A 26,236-nucleotide genomic window follows, 5' to 3' on the forward strand; every position below is an offset into this window, starting at 1 on the left:
TTGTGACATGTTGTTTTTGCTTTGGTTCTATTGTGTCACAATCGTCTCTATGTGCCTACTCCTTTCTCAATTGCAATGCACCTTGCTGATCTGTCTGTAACAGTTATCTCCTGGTTTCCACCTGAAATGCTGCATTGTCTGAGGCTGAGCCTACTATATGCTTAAAATGTTTCCTCTGGCCCTCTTGTGTATTGCTGCCCAATTTCATCATTCAACAACTGTTTGAATAGCTTACTGTCAGCCATTGTCCTCACAGACTCCTCCTAGCCCAGCTAGGTGTAGGTGAGGATCTCTTCAGTACTAGAGAGACTGACTTTGCATTTCATTATTTTTGATCTTGCCTTGCCAATTGATATTGAGTACGACCCTGACATGTCAATGTCGGAAGAGTTGGAGGAGGCCTCTGAGGGAGGCCTAGTTTTCACAACCGTCAGGAAGGTTGTTGGTACTGAAGCTTTTGTAAGCCTTCAATTTAGTCTGATCCCTAATCTCTGTTACCAACCTGTCAATTAAGGCATATATTAAGCAGCGAATGGGTGCCAAACACTATACTAAATGCTTGGGAGACTACAATAGTTATAGGAGATGCAATCTCTTTCCAGAAGGAGCTTACATCTAACAGAGGAAAGAGGTACTTGGTACTTTAGGATTGGGAGAAGATGTCTTCATACTTTTTCGTAGTCTTCAAGAGGATATACTGTTCTTTGATTTTCTACTTTATTAATAATAATAATTGTGATATTTGTTAAGTGCTTACTGTGTAGTAGGTACTGTACTAAGGGCTGGGGTGGTTACAAACAAATCAGGTTGGACACATTTCCTGACTCACATGAGGCTCACAGTCTCAATTCCGATTTTATAGATGAGGTAACTGAGGCCCAGAGAAGTGAAGTGACTTGTCCAAGGTCACATAGACAAGTGGGGGAGCACGGGATTAGAACCCGTGACCTGACTCCCAGGCCCGTGCTCTATCCATTGTGCCATGCTGCTTCTAATCTATTTTTTCTTATCTATTTTTTATCATCATCATCATCATCATTAATAGTATTTATTGAGTGCTTACTATGTGCAGAACACTGCAGGTTGGGGACAAGAGTTAGGGGGGAATGGTTGGAAAAGAGGAAGAGCCAAGGCCCATGATGTGGGTCACATACAATTTTTTTCCAGAATTGCTCCAGGGCAAACTATTTTCATGACTGATTTTTTACAGGCCCCTTGGTAACAGTAATTACTTTATCACTTGTTTCTCCTTTCAGAACATTTCTGCCAGAAAGTAGGAACTGGAGAGATGCCTTCACAGACGGCTTCTCTGAAGAAAGCTAAGGAAAGATCTCCCTCCTATTTAGATTGTGAGGGCGTGTGTAACAAGAACTGCGTCTGACCTGATTAACTGTCTCTCTAGATGGTAGGCTTCTTGTGGGTAGGGAACAAGCCTGTCAACCACGTTGTACTGTACTCTCCCAAGCGTTTAGTACAGTGCCCTGCACACAGTAAGTGCTTAATAAATAGCATTGATTGATTTTCTACTTTGGTACCTAGAATTGTGCTTGACACATAGTAAATGCCTAAAAAATACAACAGTAGTAGTAATAATAATAATAAATATTGACCAGAACTGGATTTTTACTCTGCTGTCCCCTTATGTGCCCAGAAGCACAAGATTCATTCTCATTTTATTATTCAGAACTTTATGAAGTCGAAATTTGCTGTAAGTTGCAATATCACTCATGGACCGCATGGCCTATGCTTGGAGTTAGTGGAGACAATACATGACCTACAGACAATTCAAATGTTCCTTAGGGGCTTTGAGCTTAGGTTTTGAACTTTTGTTTGAGTCCCTTATTTTTCTAGGGCTAAGATTTAAATTAGCCTCAGGCAAGTGGCCTGTGTCCTTGAGAAACAAGCCTCAAATAATGGGGAAATGTTTATAGAAAAGTCTGGGTGACTTCCCAAAGGGAAATGTAGTGATGATTCCATTTGTCATTTTTCCTCTAAAACCATGATTCCTTGAAATTGTCTTTGACTGGATGACATCCTACAACATAAAGGGCTTGAATTTCTTCTCTCCCTGATGGGACAGAGACTACGGTTTTAATAGGGCTCTGGGGAGAGACAGAGGAAGGAAATCGTGGGTTTATGTAAATTCAGCTCATTATAATTTTTATTTGTTCCCCACTCGTGCCCTATGGGGGATGTCTGTGAGTCTCTATTAGCTGAAATAGCACTGCTACTGACACTGGTGTTTGTCCAGGTACTCCCAGGTACAGGTAATTAGGACTGTCTGGCGTCTCAGGAAGATGGTGAGTCAGTGGCTGTGAATTTTAAAATCCTGTATCTATTTTGGGGCTATAAATCAATAATCAATAAATGGCCACTGTGGGTAGGGAACATGTCTCCCAACAGTTTTGTATTATAATAATGTTGGTATTTGTTAAGCGCTTACTATGTGCCGAGCACTGTTCTAAGTGCTGGGGTAGACATAGGGGAGTCAGGTTGTCCCACGTGGGGCTCACAGTCTTAATCCCCATTTTACAGATGAGGGAACTGAGGCACAGAGAAGTTAAGTGACTTGCCCACAGTCACACAGCCGACAAGTGGCAGAGCTGAGATTCGAACTCATGAGCCCTGACTCCAAAGCCCGTGCTCTTTCCACTGAGCCATGCATCCCAAGCACATAATTCAGTGCTGTGCACACAGTTAGCGCTCACTAAGTACCATTGATTGTTGGTTGATTAACTGAGCACTTACTCTGTGCAGAAACTAAAGAGCAATCCATACATTGAAATGACCAGAACATTGGGACCTTATGAATGAAAGGGTTTGGGGAAAAGGAGAGACTTCGTAACTATCTTCATAGAAGAGCTGGTCTAAGGAAGATGGCAGAAGGAAATCAATCAATGGAATTTATTGAGCATTTACTATATGCAGAGCAATATATTGAGTGCCTGGGAAACTACAATGCAATAGAATCGGTAAACACCATCCCTACTTTAGAATAGTCCTTGACACATAGGAAGCATTTAAGAAATGCCATCATTATCCCTGCCCACAAGGAGCTTACAGTCCACAGGGGTAGATGGACATGAAGATAAATTATGGACAGAGTAAACAGTAGAGTATAAGGATATGTACATAGGTTAGAGGTTAGAGAGGTTAGAGAAGCCAGAACAATTAGAATTAGCCCATCATTCCAGTGCCTAAAAGAATTGACTATGTCAAGAATGATCCAACTGTGTAAACATGTGGGAAGTATGAACAGAAGCAGAAATTTTGACCATAATAACATGTTTTTTGTGTGCCCTCACCTGCTAGGCCTACACAAGGATCCCTACTAGTGATAGTCAATTAATCAATTGTATTTATTGAGTTCTTATTAGGTTCAGAGCATCAACAACAATATCAAGAGCACTTACATTATGTGGAGCAGTGTACCGATCTCTTGGAAGATAATATAACAGAGTTGGTAGACTTATTCCCTGCCCACAAGGAGCTCACAGTCTACAATGATACGGAGCTGAAAGCCATCCCTTTCATTCATTCATTTATTCAATAGTATTTACTGAACACTTACTGTGTTACGCACTTACTGTATTAAGCACTTGGAAAATACAATTCAGCAATAAAAAGAGACAATCCCTGCCCACACTGGGTTTACAGTGGGAAGACAGACATCAAAACAAGTAAATACGCACCAATATAAATAAATAGAATTATAGATATATACATGCATTTATTTAAGGGTATGTATATGTGAATATATGTATTCATATATACTGAATTCTGATACTTGGGCAGCTACATTCCAATTATACAAGGATAGACAGGAAGTGGAAAATTGAATCAAGAAAGTTAAAGTGCCCCATGGATCATCCTACATTACCTTGTTCCTAGAAAGTGGGGAGACCTAGAAGTTACTGGAAAAGAAAGCCAGTTCTGTGGTAGACTGTCAGTCTAGCAAGCCCTTATAGTAATACAATGGGGACCAAAGGAGACAAGAAACTCAGATTATGATTAGAGTTATTACCTTGAGCTAGATTTATAAAAATACAATGTACACCGGAAGACAACTTTTTACACAATACCCCTATACAGGTGGATCTAGCTGACGTAGGAAACCTGGAGAAGATCCCCACAGAGTAGGAGAATCAGTGTGGCTTAGTGGAAAGAGCACAGGCATGGGAGTCAGAGGACCTGGGTTGTAATCCTAGCTCTGCCACTGGTCTGATGTATGATCTAGGGCAAGTCACTAAATTTATCTGTGCCTCAGTTACCTCATCCATAAATTGGGGTTTCAATACTTGATCTCCCTCCTACTTAGACTGTGAGCTAGCTCCCTCTGGGACAGAGATTGTGTTTCACCTCAATAACTTGTATCTACTCCAGCATTTACAACAGTGCTTGAACACACTAAGTACTTAACAAATACCAAATAATTGTAAAAACCTAAGAAAAACAAAACATAAAAACAGTTAGTTACCTGATGGTTAGTCCTGGATTCATGGCAGATTATTAATCGAAGAAGGGATAAGAAAAAGGCATGTAGTTTAGTTAATAGGGAGTATAAACTATGTTTAAAAACAAGGCATGAATTTAGGAAGAATTTAGATGGAGGGGTCCAGCCCCCATTTGGAGTTCCAGCTGACACTGTGCTCAGACACTTCATCTTAGAGACAGGGGTGAGTGTGGAGTGGATTGAGCACTTTGTGTACATTTAGAAACCTCTTTTCGAAGTTGTTTGTCAATCTTCTTGCAAGACAGAGGCACTACTGAGCATACTCCACATGGGGAGGTGATGGAATTACTACTCTGGAAATCTAGAACAGGAGAGAGGATCATGACTGTCATGTGGCTGGATGGGTTTCCAATTGGCCCTGACCTTCATTCTTAGAAGGAGTTGGGGTGGCTTTTGTGGAGGTGGGGCGCAGAGAAAGGAGGGTGGATGATTGAGAAGGAAAGAGAAAGGAAGGCAGGAAAAAGTGATTGGAGCCCCCACTCCTGCACCCCCAATCTCTTTAATCAATCATTCAGTGGTGTTTAATGAGCACTTAATATGCACTTAATGTACTGAATGCTTGGAAAAGTACTATACAACAGAATTAGTGGACACATTTCCTGCCCACAATGAGCTTACAGTCTAGAGGAGTCGCTTCCATCAATTAATCAATCATATTTATTTAGTGCTTATTGTGTGCAGGGCACTGACTAAGCACTTAGGAGAGTTCAGCACAACAATATAACAGATATATTCCCTGCCCATAACTATCTTACAGTCTAGAAGGGAAGAGAGACAATATAAATAAATTACAGTTATATACATAAATGTGGGGCTGGAAATGGGCATGAGCAAAGGGATCAAGTCAGAGCAACACAGAAGGGAGTGAGGAAAGAGGAAATGAGGGCTTAGTCAGGGAAGGCCTCTTGGAGGAGATGTGCTTTCAGTAAAGCTTTGAAAGTGGGAGAAGTAATTGTCTGTCGGATATGAAAAGGGAGGACATTTCAGGCCAGGCAGGACACAGGTGAGAGGTCGGCAGTGAGATAGATGAGGTGGAGGTACAATGAGTAGGTTGGCTTTAGAGGAGTGAAGTGTGGGGACTGGGTTGTAATAGCAAGGTGAGGTAGGAGGGGCCAAGGTGATTGAGTGCTTTAAAGCCGATGGTAAAGAGTTTTTGTTTGTTGCGGAGGTGGATGGGTAACCACTGAAAGTACTTGAGAGTGGGGAAACATGGACTGAGCCTCTTGTTTCTGTTTCCAAAACTCCAAACTCAAGGAACCCTCGTCCACCTTCTTAATGAAACATTTCAGTGGCTGATGACAACTTGAAACAGTAAGCCCAAGTTGACAGTATTTGCACTGTCAGGTATGGAGGGTAATGAATGTTGTTAATGTAGCTTTTTATGTAATTGGATGGGTTATAGATGAGTGAGCATATATCACTAGGAGTGTTACATAGATTGTTACTGGAAGGCTTTTTAAAATAACATTCATTTGATCAGGCGTCATGCTAAATAGACATTCTCACATTCATATACAAAAAGCTGTGTTTAAGTAAATTAAAATTCTGCCCTTGAAACTATTGATACATATGAAAATTGAAAAGAATGCAAAGTCATCTCATCTATTAGTTTAAAACTTGGAACAGCCAAACTTGACATAATCAAATATCCAAAGTACAAAGTGTGATTGAATGGCAAGTACACAACCCTAGGAGTCAGAGGACCTAAGTTCAAATCCCTGCTCTGACCATTGCCTGCTGTTTGACCTTGGACAAGTCACTTAATGTCCCCGTGCCTCAGTTTCTCACCTGTAAAATGGGAATTAAATTCCTTATCTTCCCCTTACACTGCGAGACTCTTGTGGGAATAGGGACTGTGTCTGACCTGATTGTCTTGTTTCTACCCCAGTGCTTCAAACAGTGTTTGACATATCATAAGTGCTTAACAAATACAATGATAGTAACTAATAATAATAATAATAATACTATAAGAAGCAGCATGGTCTAGTGGATAGAGCATGGGATAGAGAAGGATCTGGGTTCTGATCCTGACTCCACCACTTGTCTATTGTATGACTTTGGGCAAGTCACTTAACTTTTTTGTGCCTCAGTTACCTCAACTGTAAAATGAGGAGGGATTAAGACTGTGAACTCTCTGTGAGACAGGGACTGTGTCCAACCTGATTACCTTTATCTACCCCAGCGCTTAGTTCAGTGCCTGGTGCATAGTAAGTGCTTAGCAAATACTATAGTATAAATACTATAATGTAAATACTATAATATATATGAATGAATAAATAAATACATGAAATCAGATGGCCAGCACAGTGACTGAAGTTGCAAATCCCAGCTATTGAAAATCCTCTTAACTCCATAAATTTCAAGAGAAATGAGAGTAGAAGTTAGCAATTAAATTGCCTAGCCCTGGTCTTAATCCAAAAATCTGGGAAATCATTTTTTTTTTGGTTGGTGTAGTTTAAAATGGTATTTGTTAGCACTTATGTACTAGGCAGTATACTAAGGGCTTGGAGAGAGACAAGATAATCAGGTTGGACACAGTCCATGTCCCACATGGGGGGCACAGTATTAATCCCCATTTTATAGATGAAATACCTGAAACACAGAGAAATTAAGTGACTTTCCCAAGGTCACATAGCAGATCATTGTTATCAGTGGTATTTACTGAGTGCTGACTATGTGCAGAGCAATTTACTAAGCAGATAAGTGATGGAGTCAGGATTAGAACCCAGGTCCTCTGACTCCAGACCCAGGCTCTTTCCACTAGGCTTACCACCTCTCTAGATCTTTTGCTGGATCTGTATTGCCTTTTTAGGATACATGCTCTGCTAATGTTCTCTTAATTAACCCTACAGTCCAACAACATGCCTCTTTGGAGCAGATAACTTGAGAAAACTGCACAACTATCGATGTTATTTATTGAGCACTTACTGTGCACTTGGGAGAGTACAGTACAATAGGGTCGGTAGATACAATCCCTGCCCTTAAAGGGTTTACTGTCCGGAGGCAGAGACAGACATTCAAATACATTACAAATAGGGGAAAGGCCAGAGTCCCAAGATATACACAAATATGCTGCAGGGCCGGGAGGCATATTATAAAGGTACAGACCCAAGTGTATTGACAATTTCAGAAGAGAGGGTGGATAATTGGGAAATGAGGGGTTAGTCGGGGAAGGCTTCCAACTGCAACTAATTGGACGTGGGCCTAAATCGGGGAAAGGCATGTACTACTGGATCCTCCAGTCAGAACACCTACACGGTTGGCTTGTCATCCTCAGAAGCTTCCCTCAATCATTCTGATGGTCAGTGATGCACCTCAGCTGCCTCTTTGAGGTGGCTGGTCAAATTTGTTCAGAGGGACTATTTCTCCCTGGAAACTCTCTCAGACTCTGGCAGGTACCGTACTTAAGGAGCCTGAAAGCAGCAGGAGAGCATATTTACCGCTCCCCCATTAGTTGGTGTATGATGCTTTTGTCTCATGAAATACCCCTCCTTTCGGCCCCTGGAAAATCTCCCCTCTTGGGCTCATGGAGATGTTTTAAAGAAAAAATGAGTAATGATAACAACAACAATAATAATAATGACAGTGATGATAGTGTTTGTTAATCATCTGCTTTGTGCCAATCACTGTACTAAGCACTGGAGTAAGATAATCAGGTCATACATAGTCCCTGCCCCACATGGGGCATCTAAGGGGAAGGGAAACAAGTATTTAATCCCCATTTTATAGCTGAAGAAACTGAGGCACAGAAAAGGATTAGAACTTTCCCTTGCTTACCCTTTATTTTCAGATGGTTCACTGTGATGAATGACACATTGAGATGTTCTATTTGGGGGTTCTTATCCCAAATACCCAATCCTAAAGCCCTAAACTCTTCTGTCCCCATTTAGAGCCCTGCCTTGTGTTCTGGTTAGTATTAGAGGTGCCTAAGGTTGAAGGAAAAGGAGGAATGAGGAGGAGGAGGAGGAGGAGAGAGAGGTGATGATGATGATGGTGATGATAATGATGTTGTGAATGAACAAGTTGTGAGGAGAGTAATGGGATTGTTGAATGCAGGTCATGGAGAGTACCCATCCCTGTTCTCTGTGAATTCATTGCTTGGCTTAATTGAAAGATGTCCTCAGAGGGAACCATTTTAAAATGGCTTTAGGATAGAGGTGCACAAGCCCCAGCACAAAAGTTAAAATAGAGAAAGCAACCAAAGGGGAAAAAATTAAATATCCCCCAGAAGACAGTTTTTTGGAGGAGAAAAACAATCAATAAATAAACAATTTTAATTATTTTCATGTTTAAAGGTATCCCTTAAAGATCCTGACTGTATTAGGGCCCAGGTTGTCAGGCAGGGGCTGTACTAGGGAGGGAAGTGGCATGGCCTAGTGGAAAGAGCACAGGCTGGGAGTCAGAGATCATGAGTTCTAATCCTGGCTCTGTCATATGTCTGCTGTGTGACCTTGGGCAAATCACTTAACTTTTCTGTGCCTCATTTACCTCATCTGTAAAATGGGGTAAGCCCTATGAAGGCCAAGGACAGGACAAGAACTGCGTCCAACCTAATTACTTTGTATCTACTCAGTGCTTAGAACAGTGCTTCGCACATAGTAAGCGCTTAATAAATAGCACAATTATAATTATTAGAATTATTGTATTATTATTATATTATATTATTATAATCATTCCTTCCCTGGTTACTGTATCTCGCTTCTTACCTTCAAGATGCTTATAAATCTAACTTCTCCTTTCAAGTGGGGTGGGGTGTTTTGGAGTCACTCTGCTTAGAAGTCATGAAAACCCTGGTAATTTTATTTGCCAGCTAAATGTAAAACTCTTTGTAAACAAGTAAAGATTTTGAATCCTGCCATTGGGAAACATCGTGGCCTAGTGGACCTGGTAGTCAGAGGGCCTGGGGTCTAATCCTGACTCTGCCACTTGTCTGCTGCATGACCTTAGGCAAGTCACTTAACTTCTCTGGGCCTCAGTTTTCTTAACAGAAATGGGGATTCAATTCCTATTCTCCCTCCCACTTAGACTGAACCCAGGGACAGGGACAAGGACAGGAATTGTGTCTGATCTGAGTAACTTGTAGGTAACCAGGCCTAAGAAAAGTGCCTGACACGTAGTAAGTACTTAACAAATACTATCCTATTAGGACATTTTCCAACACATTGGCACACTGTTGACCTCTCATACCTCAGGGTTACTAAATCCTGTGGAATTGGCAACATATATTGCCAGTCACTATAGCTCTCACAGAGCTTGACATCTGCCTGGTTCCTCATTCAGGCTTCCCAGTGCCACATCTTAATTTATTTTCCTCTATAAGCGTGGCGTTTTTGTAAGTAGCAAAAACCCTTGACTATATAGTACCAAGGAAAACACCTTGTCTTTCATTATACTCTCCCAAGTGTATGGTGCAGTGCTCTGCACACGGTAAGTGCTCAATAAATGGCATTGATTGATCACTTTTAGCTATTACCACCCTTCAAATGCAAAAGAGTGTATTATCATTTGGAACTAACTCTCCTTTAGCTCTTTATGGCCTTGATTCACATGGTAATACTTCTCATTAAAAATGGGCAAACTTATACCTTGAAATTAAGAACTAAAATGACTCTGTAGAAAACAATATTGGCTTTTGGGGAGCTTAGAGAAGAATTTATCTGAAGATATGTCCATTTTAATTATCTTTTTCCTCTGAATTCGTATGTCCTTTTTTTTAGTACCACTAAATTTAAGACCTAGTACCATTTTCCTGGAGGCCTTAGCCTAAGCCAAAATCAGGGAGGAGGAAAAATATCTTAACCATCTTTCCCATGAAGATTCCCACTGTTTTTACTCTTTAAAGATCTAGTTTTATGGCACTAACAAAGTGATATTGGTGCGGAAGATGCCTCATCAGGTAGTGAGACTAGAAACAATATTTTCCAAGTGGAGAAATGGGATTTCTTAAAGGTTGAGTGACATTTCTGAAGATCCAGATCTGGCAACAAGCACTGAATATTCTGGTGGCAAATGGCCAGGTAGACCTCTTGCAGGAATCACCTTTAGTAGCCTCCTGCTCTTTAAATTTCCAGATGGCTACTACTTGTGTGCTAATAGAAAATAATGATGCCAACTGCCTTAATAAGGACTTTAAGCACCACGTAGTATTAGAAGTAATAATATTATTTGTTAAGCTCTCACTGAGTACAGATCACTGTACTAAGCTCTAGGAGAGAATACATAGGTGAAAATTAGACGTGGTCCCTGTCCCTCTTCAAACCTTCCTTCCTTCATTCATTGAAATCAGTTGTATTTATTGTGCAGAGCACTGTACTAAGCTCTTGGAAAGTACAATTCAGCAGCAAACAGAGACAATCCTTGCCTACAATGGGCTCGCAGGCTAGAAGAGGGGACTTCAGTCAATCAGTGATATTTATTGAGTGCTTACTGTGTGCAGAGCACTGTAATAATAATAATGATGGCATTTGTTAAGCACTTACTATGTGCCGAGCACTGTTCTAAGTGCTGAGGTAGATACAAGGTAATCAGGTTGTCCCACGTGGGGCTCATAGTCTTCATCCCCATTTTACAGATGAGGCAACTGAGGCACAGAGAAGTCAAATGACTTGCCCTAAGTCACACAGTTGATCAGTAGCGGAACTGGGATTTGAACCCACGACCTCTGACTCCCAAGCCCATGCTCTTTCCACTAAGCCACGCTGCTTCTCACTGTACTAAGTGCTTTGGAAGGAAACAATATAGGAGAGTTGGTAGACATGATCCCTGCCCATTAGGAGCTTGTAGTCTTGATGGTGTTTGCCCAGCTCTTATATCTGGTGTATGTTCATAAAACACACACTATCAATAGATTGAATCTGGAAACAAATAAAAAGGTTTGGCTGTCTTAAGAAGCTTATCACTGCCCAAGTTTACTCCACGGTGGCAGTCTTTGTCAGAATTGGAGCAAAGCAAGGTTGGGTACAACTTATTCTACATTTCCATGCTCCAGAATGTGACAGGAATCTGCAAGCTAGTGTCAGGATATGATTCTGATCCTCTGGAAAACTTTTTCAACTCAAAAATCTTAGTGAATCATCAGAAATCTTAGAATCACTCTTTCAGGAGTTCCTCTATGCTCATGCTTGGAGAAGCAGCGTGGCTTAATGGAAAGAGCATAGGCTTGGGAGTCAGAGTTCGTGCCTTCTAATCCCGCCCCTGCCACTTGTCAGCTGTGTGACTTTGGTCAAGTCACTTACCTTCTCTGTGCCTCTGAGAACTCATCTGTAAAATGGGGATGAAGCCTGAGAACCCCAGGTGGGACAACCTGATTACCTTGTATCTACCCAGTGTTTAGAACAGTGCTTGGCACTTAGTAAACGCTTAACAAAAACCATTATTATCATTATAATTACAATCAATCAATCACTGTTATTTAAGACTTGTGATGTGCAGAGCCCTGTACTAACCACTTGGGAGAGTAAATACTACAGAGCTGGTAGAAAGGATTCCGGCTCACAAGGAACTCACAGCCCAGAGGAGGAGGCAGACACTAAAATAAAATATATTTAAGGAAAATGGCAGTATGTAAGGATATGTACATATGTTCCTGTGGGACTGAGGGTGCTATGAATACCAAATGCTGAGAGTATACGGGTATGCCCACAGCACATATGTATATCCCCACAGCACATGTGTATATATCTGTATATATCAGTAATTCATTTATTCATCTATTTATATTGATATATTGATACAGTTTCCCCCTCTAGACTGTGAGCTCATTGTGGACAGGAATATGTCTATTTGTAGTTAAATTGGACTCTCCCAAGTGCATAGTACAGTGCTTTGCACCCAGTAAGCACTAAATAAATATGATTGAGTGAATGAATATGGATCCAAGTGCTTAGGCAATGCAGAAGAGTGGTTTAGTAGGGAGAAATAAGGGCTTACTTAGGGAAGGCCTCTTGGAGGAGATGTGATTTTAGGATGGCTTTGAAGGAGGATATAAGAAGAAGGAGTGAGTTCCAGGCCAGAGGTAGGATGTGAGCAGGTGGTCAACAGTGAGATAGATGAGATGGAGGTATAGTGGGTAGGCTGGCCCTAAAGGAGAGGGAGAGCTGATTGAGTGCCTTAAAGCCAATGGTAAGGAAATTCTTTTTGACGCGAAGGTGGATGGGTAACCCATTGGAGGTTTTTGAGAAGTGGGGACATACAGATTGAGCGTTCTTTCAGAAAAACGATCTGGACAGCAGAGTGAAGTATGGACTGAAGTGGAGAGAGAAAGGAAGCAGGGAGGTTAGCAAGGAGGCTGATGCAGTAGTCAAGGCGGAATTATGTAAGTGCGTGGATCATTGTGGTAGCAGTTGGGATGAAGAGGAAAGGGCAGATTTTAGCAATGTTGTGAAAGTTGAACTGACAGGATTTGGTGACAGATTGGATATGTGGGTTGAATGAGAGAGATGAGTCAAGGATAATGGCAAGGATGAGGACTTAGGAGACAGGGAGGATGGTGGTGTTGTCTACAGTGATGGGGAAGTCAGTGGGTGGACAAGGTTTGCTGGGGAAGGTGAGGGGTTACATGTTTTGGACATGTAAAGGTGAGGTGTCAGTGGGATGTCCAAGTTGAGAAGCAGTGTGGCTCAGTGGAAAGAGCCCGGGCTTGGGAGGCAGAGGTCATGGGTTCGAATCCTGGCTCTGCCACTTGGCATCTGTGTGACTGTGGGCAAGTCACTTAAATTCTCTGTGCCCCAGTTACCTCATCTGTAAAATGGGGATTAAGACTGTGAGCCTTGCGTGGGACAACCTGATTATCCCATATCTACCCCAGCGCTTAGAACAGTGCTCTGCACACAGTAAGCGCTTAACAAATACCAACATTATTATAAGAGATGTTCTGAAGGCGGGAGGAAATACAAGACTGCAGAGAAGTAGAGAGATTAAGGCAGGAATCATAGATTCAGAAATCATGACTGACACATAGTAAGTGCTTAACAAATGCCATAGTTATTATTACTATTATCTGCATAGAGATGGTAGTTGAAGCTTTGGGAGTAAATGAGTTCTCCCAGGGAGTGGAGGAAGATGGAGACTAGAAAAGGACCTGGAACTGAGGCTTGAGAGACCCCCACAGTTAGAGGGTGGAAGACGGAGGAGGAGCCTGCTAAAGAGACTGAGAGGGAACAGCCAGAGGGAGGGGAGAATCAGGAGAGGACAGTGACCATGAAGCCATGATAATGATAGTGTTTCTAAGAGAAAGGGATGATCCACAGTATATAAGGCAGCTAAGAGTTCTAGGAGGATTAGGATGGAGTAGAGGCCACTGGATTTGGCAATAGAAGTTAATTTGTGAACTTAGAGAGGGCCATTTCTGTGTAGTAAAGGGAGAGAAAACTTAATTTCATGGGGTCGAGGAGAGAATTGGAGGAGAGAAAGTAAAGGCAATGGGTGTAGACAGTTTGCTCAAGGTGTTTGGAGAGAAATGAAAGAAAGTTTCTTTGTACACAGTAAGTTCTCAATAAATATGATTGAATGAATGAAAGGGAGCATGAGCTCAAGGGAGGTTGTCTTTTAGGACAGAGTTACATGGCAGCGCTCAAAAGCACTGTTGAGGGAACACCTTTCAATTCAATAGTATTTATTGAGCGCTTACTATGTGCAGAGCACTGTACTAAGCACTTGGAAAGTGCTAAAGTACTAACACCTGGAAAGTGACCCATTGAAGATTATGGTAATGCAGGGAAGAAGGGAGGGGGCCATGCATTTTAATGAAGTATGAAGGGATGGGATCCGAGTGTATATGGAGGGGATAGATTTTGAGAGGAGTTGGGATAAATATTGAGACCCTACTGTGAAGGGTGTAAGAATTGAAGAGTGGGCAGGAGCGGGATGAGCCTGGAGAGTAGCAGGGGAGGTTTTAGGGAAATCATGCCTGATGGTTTCGGTTTCATCAGTGAAGAAGATGGTAAGGCATTGGATTATGGAGGCAAAGAGGAGCGGAGGTTTAAGAACTTTGAAACAGCTGGCATGGACAATGGGCATGAAAGTCACTAAGGATGGAAAAGTATTATTGCTAAGAGGGAGGGGCAGAATTAGAGCAGGGAGGAAGAATTTAAGATGGATGAGGTGTGCCTGATGCCTGGATTTCTTCCAGCAGTGCTCCAAAGCTTGTGGACAGGGTAGAAGAAGCATACTGTAGATGTGATGCAGGACTGCAGGTTGGACAGACAGGATACAGCATCAAAACTCATAACAAACTGATGTTCGGTGCAGTAGTTGTGATGTCCAATCTTCTTTATTGCTCCACCAATGCCTCTTATGCTATCTGTAGCATCAGATGACCTGACAGAATCAAAAACAATGAAGTCCTGCAATACCGACAGTCCACTAGCATGACAAGATTGCTTGTCAAACCATACCTTCACACATGGGAGGAGACTGTTCAATAGCAGACTAACCAGACAACTGTTCCATGACAACATAAAATGGGGAAAATAAACAAGATGGACAAAGGGCTAAATGAAACAACACTTCAAACTATAAAATTATTTGAGAGACAGCCACAAAATGTCAGGGCAGACTTCTGTGCAGCCATGAGAAATTAAAAAACTTCCTCAGAAAGGAGAAGGTTGTGGCATCAAAGGGGAGAAATGAAAATGGCACATGAGATACAGTGGATAACAACAGCGCAGAAAGGAGCAGTCTGCACAGGACATGATGCACAAGAAATTGTTGGTCGCATGTTTGTCAGTCACCGGCACCCACAGATAAATTCTGACCATTGGTGGCATCATCTGTGAACCCAAAGGATCCCTTTTCTCCACCACCTCTCTCACTTGCTCTCCCTTTCTCTCAGTCTTTTTCTCTCACTCCCTCTCTCCTTCTCTCCCCCCGCCAGCCCTTCCAAAAAGCGAAGCAGTGTGGCCCAGTGAAAGGAGCACGGGCCTGTGATTCCGAGGAACTGGGCTCTTATCCCAGCTTTGCCTTTTGTCTGCTGTGTGATCTTGGGCAAGTCACTTACTTAACTTCCCTATGCTTCAGGATCTCATCTGTAAAATGGGGATTAAGATTGTAAACAGGTGGACTGTGTGCAACCTGACTTGATTAACTTATATCTACCCCAGGACTTAGAGCAATACCTGGCAAATACTAAGACCCTAAATACCACTAAAAAAGTTTCCATCTCACAAAACTTATGATTCAAAATACTTATAATGTGAATTTATAATTTATATTTATGACATAAATACTTTTACATCTGACTAATGGGCATAAACTGCCTTCATGGGAAAACTACACGGAAAGGATTTGACATTGAGTTTGCTTTTCTGATTCCAGTTAGATATCATTGCCTCTCCATTCCAGTCACTTGCTGTTTAATGATCACCTGAATCACTCCATGACCTAAACAACTAGTAATTCATACTTTATATCCTTTCCTCTACTTCCAGCGGGGATATCTTTGTGCAACTTATATAGACAACAAACACAGTTCCAAGTAAGCAGGAACAACATAAATATAAAGTGTTCCTCTTGGCTACACTGTAGTGTTCACTACTCTTCTTCCACCAAATCTTCATAGGTGTTCCCAAAAAGAATGTTTTGTGAGTAAAATGAAAAATAAGGTGACAGTAGCTGCAAGGAGGAAATGTGGCAGGAGAAACAAAGGAGTCATTGTCTCCATCTATTTCATAACAAGTTTGTCTTGTAGGAGTTCCCTTGCCATCTTTTGTTCTAGTTTTGTCTCTCTTTACCTGAGGTAGCAGAAGAACATTCAGGGCTGAAATGAGTCTGAGGGATTTACAGTCTAAACAAGACAAACAAAACAATTACAAAGTAAAAGCACATTAGACCAGCACATTAGACTGCAACTTGGAGAAATCTCACTGGCTGTGGCTGTCATCTTCAGTGAGGAACTGTTGAAGATCTCTGGAAATGAAAGGTTACACTTTAGTTGAAGAGAAATCATTAAGGTCACTAGGACTTTTCTTTATGTTGAACCCTAAGAGAGAGAAATGAATTTAAAATTTCAGAACAGAAATATAAATTCAGTGTCAAAGGATTTATTGCCTGAGTCAGAGGAAATGGCAAAGGAAAGAAGAATTCAGTACTGTCAAAAAAAAAGGAAGATTTAAATATGGAAGCTTAAAAGTTGAATTTTTACTTGTAACTAACATTTTTTATCATCATCATATCAGTATTTAATAAACATCTACGGTGTGTGAGGTCACTTACCTGAGGGCATAGCATAGAAGACAGAGTCCCTGCCCTTGAGCAGCTAATAATCTAACAATCTCTTATCACCATTTTAGTGTGTCAGAAAAGTGAGCATACATACCTGGAGGGGGATATGTCCATTTCCCAAGCCAATTATTGAGAAGCTAATATCAAAACAGACCTCTCCAACCCTGGCAGTGTGATCTCTTGAGGGTTGCAATTTAAAGAAGTCCTAGAGTCATTTGGCTCAAAAACATTTTGGAAGTAGTGGGGCTGTTATCTGGTCACTCAAACTGAGGGACCTCATAAGCATTCATGATCTCTTTGGCACTCAAGTCTCCTTGCTGAAACTGGGATTTCAACTCTTACCCATAGTGTATTTTTAGGTCTTCAAATGTCTGCCAGTCTGGTGCAGGCGTTTAGAGTTACTCATAAGTGGTCCTTGCATTTCTCGGCTTTAAAAAGGTAGCCAAATTCCCTTATGTCCTAGTTACGAGCATTAGTTACCAAATTGCATTTGAACTGTGTGCCTATGTGTACAGAGCTCTGTACTGAGTAAGTACATGGTTAATGTTTACCTTTCTTTTCCTGTGGGTAATGTCATTGATTTATTTGTGGTTGCTAATTCACACACACACACATCCTCTTTCCTGTAAATATGCAACATGCACAAGGGTCTCTTCAAACATTGGCAGAAAGGAGACGCTATTGTGAAAATGACAGTGTCTTTGGAAACCACTGTGGGAGACTCAGCACTTGTGGAGAGAAAGCTGGCTAAAGAGACCATCTATGGTTGCTTGGGGAACAAGTTGCGGGGAAGATCACTGAGATCACTGATTCCCCAACCCCGTCATTCCTCTCTGAAACTCCTGCATGACTTACTCCATAGCCTTTCTTTCCACTGTGGGGCACCACAATGAGGAGATTAATCAGGACCCATGCTGAATAATCCACAATCTCCGTTATGCAACCCATATCCTTGCTGCATTAAAGTATTTATGTGTGTGGAGTACATTTGCATCTTGCTCATCATCATCTTTATTTCATGAGCATTTTAGACCTAGATGAAAACTCCATACTGTTTCCTTAAACATGATTTCTCTGGAAACCTAGCCTTTTGACTCCAGATGAGTGATATATTTAATGGTAAGATTTTTTGAACTCAGGAATAGTAATGGTTCAGAGTTCTTTATCCTCAGGTGGTGCATGAATAGCTAGGCTGGTCACTAATAAATCCTTACCCAGAATCATGTTTCTTCAGATTTCTCATGTAGGTACTAGTTGGAAATACAAGGCAGTACAACCAGTAGTACCATCATCTGCACCTATGATCAGCACCATTGTGTGATTCCTTGGGCCGCAACAATAGCTTCCTATTAGTCATTCTTTGCATCCAGCCGGTAGCCCCAAGTAAACTGTGCTGTTTCTAAAGATGACAAGAATTTCAGAGTACTTTAAAAAAAATCTCATTTTCTGGGGTCTCCTTTTCTAGCAATACCCTTTCTTCAAAAAGCAAGCTCTGCTTATCGTTACATTGCTCCAACATTCTTAGCCCTTGTAGGAAACAGTTTCAGGTTCACTTAGTAGAGTGCCTGGCACATAGTAAGTGCTTAATAAATATCATAAAAAAGGGTTCATTAAAATGCCTTGGGTCAGGCAGGTGGGTTTGGCAGCTCCTGGTGCTCAGAAAAGGGCTCCATTTCTTCCACTTTATGTTTCTCTGTGAAATAAGCTTTATTACTAAGGGGACACATTGTTACCCCCTTCACCCCAAATCATTGGGATTTCCCCATGTTGAAGAGGTCTAGAGCTGGGGATGGAAACTCAGAAGGAAAAACTTCCAGAAATGGGAGTGGCTATGAGCCCTTGGCAAAGGAGACTGATTTCTAGGTTAGAAATTCATCTGGATGCCATAACGACTTTTCTGGTGGATCGGGTGGGTCCTTCTTTCTGGCCTTTTAATTTCTTCCCTAGAATCTCTCTTCTCTGTCTATCATTTCCCACTTCCTTGAGCTATAAAGGATTGATCCACTGTGAACTTCACTCCCTAACAGTCCTTCTGGTCCAAAGATGATGATACTGCAGGTAAGATTATGCACCAGCTGAAAGGACAGCTCAGGACTGACAATCCTCCCATCTCATTATACTCATGAACAGAGAGAGTCCTTTTCAGTGCTGGGGTATTTGCTGGCTGCAGGTTCAGTACTGTTATAATAATAATGATGACATTTGTGATACCGCACTGCAAACATGTAGTACTTTTGAGAGAAAGACCATCATGTCTATTCTGTATGTTCCTGTGATTTGTATCACAGAGCCTACTGTGAGGCTTAACAGCCAGAATCGAAGTCCCCAACCCAGGCCTTGCCTGGGTCTCTTAACCCCACTGAAGGAGGCCATTTCTGATGGGTGACCCACAGAGTCTCAGGCCAGTTTGTTGAAGGAAATGTCCAGAGACCTCCTGCCTATTAAGGACCCTCCCTCTGGATATGATAGGACCAGTCATGTAGAGAACCCGCTGTCTAGGGCCAGGGGCTCAGGGAGACCGGTGGTGATTGGGACTCTCCAACTGCTTTTGTTGCTTCAGAAAAGGTGGTGGAGGTCTTGGTATCCCACACAGCCCCAGGTGTGTAACCAGTACAGTCCACTGTTGACCCAAAAAGACGGATGCTCTAAAGCCCCGAGGGAAGAAATCACATCTGTTCCTGCATTCTTGTTCCAGCTCTGTGGATGCAGTATCAACAGGTAAAATAAAAATGCTTTTTCCTGCCTGCCCTGCCTTGCTCAGGGTAGGGAAGAAGTGAAAAAATGCAATGTTAAGAATAGCGCACAAGGAGATGATATCCATTCACCCCCTGGTTGGCCGGGTCAGCTTGCTTAGCTGGATCAGCTTGACCTGGAATCAGTGTGACAGCCATTTAGCATCTAGATTCTGAGATGCATGTGACTTCACACATGCACCACCAGCATGCCTGGTGATACAATGATGCCATTTGTGGAATTCCACCTGATTCAGCTGGAATTGGCCTGAAACTAGGGTATTTCTCTGGGGGACCCTGACCTCATAGTTGCTTCAAGCCTGCCATTTTCCTCTTCCAGGTCCATGTGAACTTGGTTGCTGCATCTGAGCCACAGAACTCAGCAGCGGGAGCCACAGAGAAGGGAAGCAGGGTACTGAAAGAAATTATATGAGAGAAAAAAAGAGTCCAGTACTATATAGATGTTGGGCAGGGCACTAGTCAGCTTCAAATTGGGATGCTCAGATTTAAATTAGATGAATGGCTATGCTATGAACAGGACTGGGCAGGACAGATTGAATGCCACTCTCTTGGCCTTTGAGCGGGAGGTGTGAGTCCAGGTATTAATAAGAGAAACAGCATGGCTTAATGGATAGAGCATAGGCCTGGGAGCCAGAAGGACCTGCATTCTAATCCTGCCTCTACCACTTGTCTGCTGGGTGACCTTGAGCAAGCCACTTTACTTCTCTGTGCCTCAGTTACCTCCTCTGTAAAATGGGGATTAAGACTGTGAGCCCCATCTTGGACAGGGACTGTGTCCAACCTGATTTATTTTTATCTACCTCACCACTTAGTACAGTGCTCGACACATAGTGAGCGCTTAACAGATGCCATTAAAAAAGTAATCTCAGAGAAACACAAGCTCTGTGTTTCCCAGGGATCAAAAGGGAAATTTTTATTGCTGTTTCCTCCCTTAGGGAGCATCATAAAGCTGATGAGAGCAAATACTTGCTCTTTGGTGGTTCACAAATCAGTTCTTTTTTAGGGACAGTGAGTAACCAGGCCCTCTCCAGAAGTCAGATTGTGACTTCTTCTAATGTGACTGATAGCCCTGTGGCCAGTTTCATCTGTTACTCACTGGGTAGAACCATTCATCTATTTTACCAACTCCAGGCCAGAAAGTGTCTTACAAAAGAAAAGCCACCAGTGGTAGACTCTTATGAGGAAGGTGGTGAAGGGGTGGCTAGGTCAGAGAGGAATGACCTAAATTTGAGGAACAAGGCCCAGTATTGAAGAATCTGATCACACCCCTAATGTGATGTCAACTTTGCTGCTGGCTCAAGCACTTTCTAGCTGATTCTCAGCCGGCGAGAACCGAAATGAAGACAAATTTGAGAGGGGGACATTTTCTGGGTGAGAAACACAAACTTTGACCATGTTGTGGTGGTAACAGCTATCGTGGGGACCAGAGGGAGCGAGATGCTCTGAGAGATCATGGGCCAACTTGGAATCTACAGGCATCTTTTGTCATTGGATGCAGCAGGTAGTTTTCTGGAGAAAAATTCTAATCCAAATATGAAAACTTAGAAAAATGGGGGTTTATGCAATACTTGCCCAGCTGAGATACACCCTGTAGACTGTAAGCTTGTTGCGGGCTGAGAATGTGTCTGTTTATTCATTCATTCAGTTATATTTATTGAGCACTTACTGGGTGCAGAGCACTATACTAAATGCTTGGAAAGTACAGTTCAGCAACAAAGAGAGATAATCCCTGAACACAACAGGCTCACACGCTAGAAATGGGGAGACAGACATTAAAACAAATAAACAGGCATCGATGGCATCAATATAAATAAATAAAATTATGATATACACACATCAAAACAAGTAAAATGGGCATTAATATAAGTACATAGAATTGTAGCTATGTACATATATTACAAGTGCTGTGGGGTGGAGAGGGAGGGTAGAGCAAAGGGAATGAGTTGGGGAGATGGGGAGGGGAGGGGGAGCTGAGGAAAAGGGGGGCTTAATCTGGGGAGGCCTCCTGGAGGGGATGAGTCTTCAGTAAGGATTTGAAAGGGGGAAGTGTGATTGTTCTAGTGTACTCTCCCAAATGCTTAGTACAGTGCTTTGAACACAGTAAGTGCTCAATAAATGTGACTGAATTAAGTACTATTGAATGAATGATTTGCTGACATTTTTAAGCTTCTAGAGATTCTTTCCCCAACTTTCAAGTTCTGAAGAGGTATATTCTCCCTAGATTCCTGTGTGCTTCTCCCTATTTTACGACATGAACATGAACTCTGAAAGTCTTAGAACCCTTCTTTTGGCTCTTTGGGCTTTTCTTCTGCCTGTTGGTCTGGGGAATAACTGTTGATTTGGTGCCATTTTTGAGGACGAACCCCTCCCCTCCATGGAGCATAGCATGTCTCCTAGGTGTAGTTTTTCTCTGAAACCCAACAGTTTTGGGTGATCGTGGTGACTTTTATGGTTTTTAATTTAGTTCAGTGGGGAAAAAAATATAAAAGCCTGTTCCACAAATAAGAGTCATTAACACTGTTCTTCAAACTGCATTTTTCAGTGTTTCGGATCAAAAGCACACAACCATGGTTATGTGCCATTTATTCACAGTGAAGCTTCCTGATAGCATTTTCTGGGATTATCAGTTTTGAATATTAAATAGGAAAGTGATGTTATGAGAGGTGAACTAGGAAAGCTTACCCAGGAGGATTCATTTCTATGTACTTTAACACAAGGAAGAAACTTGGAGCACAAATAATTGTACTGTTATTGAGCCCCTAATCAGAAATAAGGGCTATCTTGAGACATTGCAGATTTGTAAAATGACATCATAAACACAGTCAAGTAGCAATGACTCCGACTCACACTATGAGAGATAATAATAATGATGATGATAAGAGTAATAATAATAAGATTTGTTAAGCTCTCAGGTAGATACAAATTTTTCAGGTCAAATAGTCTAAGTAGGCCAGAGAATAGATTTTTCATCCCCATTTTACAAATAAGGAAACTGAGGCACAAAGTTAAGTGACTTGCCTAAAGTCACAAAGCAGGCAAATAGCAGAGTCAGGATTGGCATTAGCATGGAAATTCTGGTTCCTAAACCAGAGTAATGTGGGCAGAGAGGAAAGACCCACCTCCCTAACCTCTACAGTCTGGCTACACATCCTGGCTCAACTGCCCTTCCAGAGAATCATTTGCCTACAGCTGCTTTGTCACCCATCTCCTGGCTTTTTTCCTGGGGCAGGGACCTCTGTGATGAAACCCACCTGGAGCAGGGACCTCTCCCTCTGCAGCTGCTCCCCATGTTCCCTGAAAGGGTGGAGGGGAGACAGCTGAGAAGGTGAAACCCTCTTCCATTGGACTCTCCATTCACTTCCCTTCCTCTAGCCAGGCAGCAGCTACAACCTTGGCAGAGAAATTCATCAGCTTTTAGGTCAGTGGATTATATAGCTATATGTTCTATTCCCGGTTCTGCCACTTGTCTGCTGTGTGACCTTAGGCAATTCACTTAACTTTTCTGTGCCTCAGTTCCCTCACCAGCCAAATGGGGATTAAGACTGCAAACCACATGTGGGACAAGATACAATTATCTTGTATCTACCCCAACATAGAATAGTCCCTGGCACAAAGTAAGCAGTTAATAAATACCATAATTATTCATTATTATTATCATTAGAATCTTTGAGCATGACCAGGGCTGGACAGGTCTGAGAGGTGCCCTTTCTCACCTCCTTTCCCTCTGACATTGCCCTTCCAACCATTCACCCAACCACTGGGCCAGGTCAAACCCAGGGAGACTAAGGGGCGAAGAAAAGTAATATTCTTCTGTTCCCCTCAACTCTCCTCCCCTCCCACAATGGTTTCCATGGACTTGGAGCACTCCCACCTAAGGATTACCTGGAGCATTCCCACCTAAGGATTCTGGGATCTGCAAGGAGCTTCCTGCCAACTGGAGAGGCTCTGTCCTGATTCCCTCCTTACCTGCCTCACCAGAAAGAAGCAAGGTTTCTTCTTCCTGGTGAGAGGAGGAATGACCCCACCCAGGGTAGGAAAGAGCCTGCAGAATGCTTTCTGCAACACTCAAGGCATAGTTGTTTCTCTTGTTGCTGTGCTTCTTGTTGCTGATGCTGGTCTTCTATCTAGTGGATGTTTTTCCACTTGCCCACCAGATGAGTGAATGGCTAAAGGGGCAGAGTCACAGTGAAGAAGTATAAGATGAGAGTCCCCTTCCCCTCACTGCCAAGGCTTCATACTACACAGAGTTTCTGGGACCCTATTTACCCTGTTATTTCTTTTGCCTCATGCCCTCTTTTAGACTAGGGACCTCCTGAGGTCCAAGACGAAGTGTGAATCAATATCTTTACTCCTTTCTTGGCCCTGCTGTTAGTCCACTGAAAACAACATGACTCAGGAAGTCAGTGGTGAAGATTGTTGACCAAAGAACCTAACCGTCTGGTGAAATGGACAGGTCCAGCATTGAGACTATGCTCGGATCAACTTAACAATAATAATTCTTATAATTATGGTATTTGTTAAGTGCTTACTATGTGCCAGGCACTGTACTAAGCACTGGGGTGGATGCAAGCAAATAGGGTTAGACACAGTCCCTGTCCCATGTAGGGCTCACAGTCTCAATTCCCATTTTACAGCTGAGGTAACTGAGGCACAGGTAAGTAAAGTGACTTGGCCAAGATCACACAGCATCCAGCGGGATTAGAATCCATGACCTTCTGCCTCCCAGGTCTGTGCTCTATCCACTTATGGGATCCTACATGTAAATAAATCTGTTCATGTATTTAATAATAATAATGATGATGGCATTTGTTAAGTGCTTACTATGTGTCAAGCACTGTTCTAAGCACTTGGGAGGTACAAGGTAATCAGGTTGTCCCTGATTACCACATGGGGCTCACAGTCCTAATCCCCATTTTACAGATGAGGGAACTGAGGCACAGAGAAGTGAAGTGACTTGCCCAAAGTCACACAGCTGACAAGTGGCAGAGCCGGGATTAGAACTCATGACCTCTGACTCCCAAGCCCGGGCTCCTTCCACTGAGCCATGCTGCTTCTCAGTATGTTGCACTTCTGTGAGTGACCTTGTGCGAACTACTACACTATAGTCAATTCCTTCGCCTAAGGTCTCGGTGCTGTCCAAGGCTCACTTACCATTCATCCTCATTATCACTGTTATCATCATCATCATCATGACCACCACCACCTCTTTCTCCAGCATTGACTATCATTCTTCACACTCTGGGTATAACAAATGTCAGAAAGAAGAAGGACATGGAGAAGAAAAAGCTTAGGGTGGGGCAGTGTGTGGGGGTGGGGATTATATTGTGAAACAGGTTAATTAAAATGAAACAAAATGCCTTTCTAGGTTTTTATCCTGGCACCTTGAACGTAAGTTTACAGTAATCCTTCATGGATGGCTTCAGACAGGATTAATGCTGACATTACTGCCCCAGGCTTAGATCTGGCTCCCCGGTTCACTAAACCCTTAACAGTCTCTGGGTTATTCTGACTGATTGGCCAGTAGGTCAGTGAGTCATATTTATTGAGTGCTTACTGTGTGCAGAGCAGTGTTCTAAGTGCTTTGGGAGAGTACAATATAACAGTGAACAGACACATTCCTGGCCCACAATGTGCTTACAGTCTAGTGGTGTTTCAACAAGTTATAAAGACTTATAAGGAGCCCAGCTGCCAGTCCAATGGAAAGAACACTGCCCTGAAAACTAGGAGACCTAAATTTGAGGCCCACGCTTACACTTCATAATGTACTGCATGGTTACCTATCTACTCACCCACTGTACTCGTTGCCTCAGTAGGACCTTGGCTGGCAGGAATGTGAGGAATGTGAGGAGTATGTGAGGAAGTGGAAGCGACTGGGAAATGGTGTGGCCTAGTGGAAAGAGCAGGGTCCTGGAAGTCAGTGGAGTTGGGTTCTAAAAATTGCCCAACTCCTAAAAATGACTTCACCACACATGTCTGCTGTGTGACCTTAATTTAACTTCTCTGTGCTTCAGTTTCCCCATCTGTAAAATGAGGATTAAACCCTACTCCCTCTGACTTAGAATTCGAGCCCTGTGTGGGTCAGGGATTGTGTCCAACCTGATTATCTTATATCTACCCCAGTGCTGAGTACAGTGCGTGGCACATAGTCAATGCTTAAGCATTATAATAATAGTGATGATAACGACCATCATCCTCCTCCCCATCATCAATTCTCCTGAGCAGATTCTCATTCCGAAAGTCCCAGGACTGAGCCTCCTTTCTGATGGAAGACTTTGTTATCAGGTGGTTGCAGTAGAATGGATTTCCTGGCACAGGAAATTTGGAATAGTATCCGGGAGGGAGGGTGAGGTTGCCTGTTTGCATAGTTCATTCCTAGCCATGAGGATGGAGGGCACCCAGGTTCTTCCAATTATCCTGGTGTCACTGGAGAACAGAGTAATGGGCTGGATGGACAGCAGGGCTGACCCAGGACTAGCCTAGCACATAGATCCACGCATACATCATCGCAAGGTATTTCTTCTCTGGAAAATGGGCCTTTCTGAGATTCCATTTTCTGGAATGGATATTACGATAATGGAGACTCAGTCATTCTAAGCCTCATCTTCTGCTCGCGCCTCCGATATCAAACTACAGTATTTATTCCAACCATTACAATGAGCCATTGCTAAATGTTCCAGAGGGTATATTAATAGAGTTCACTCTTTGAGGCTGATACAGGAAAGACAAAAGAACTCATTAAGTAGTCATATTG

General features: G+C 42.4%; 1 protein-coding gene across 3 annotated transcripts in view; it reads left to right on the forward strand.

Annotated features, from left to right (window-relative positions):
- IMMP2L (inner mitochondrial membrane peptidase subunit 2) overlaps positions 1-26,236 on the forward strand; it is a 912,519-nt gene that overhangs the window by 543,773 nt on the left and 342,510 nt on the right. The window lies entirely within an intron of this gene.

Source organism: Ornithorhynchus anatinus, chromosome 10 (assembly GCF_004115215.2).
Source record: "Ornithorhynchus anatinus isolate Pmale09 chromosome 10, mOrnAna1.pri.v4, whole genome shotgun sequence".
NCBI lineage: Eukaryota > Metazoa > Chordata > Mammalia > Monotremata > Ornithorhynchidae > Ornithorhynchus > Ornithorhynchus anatinus.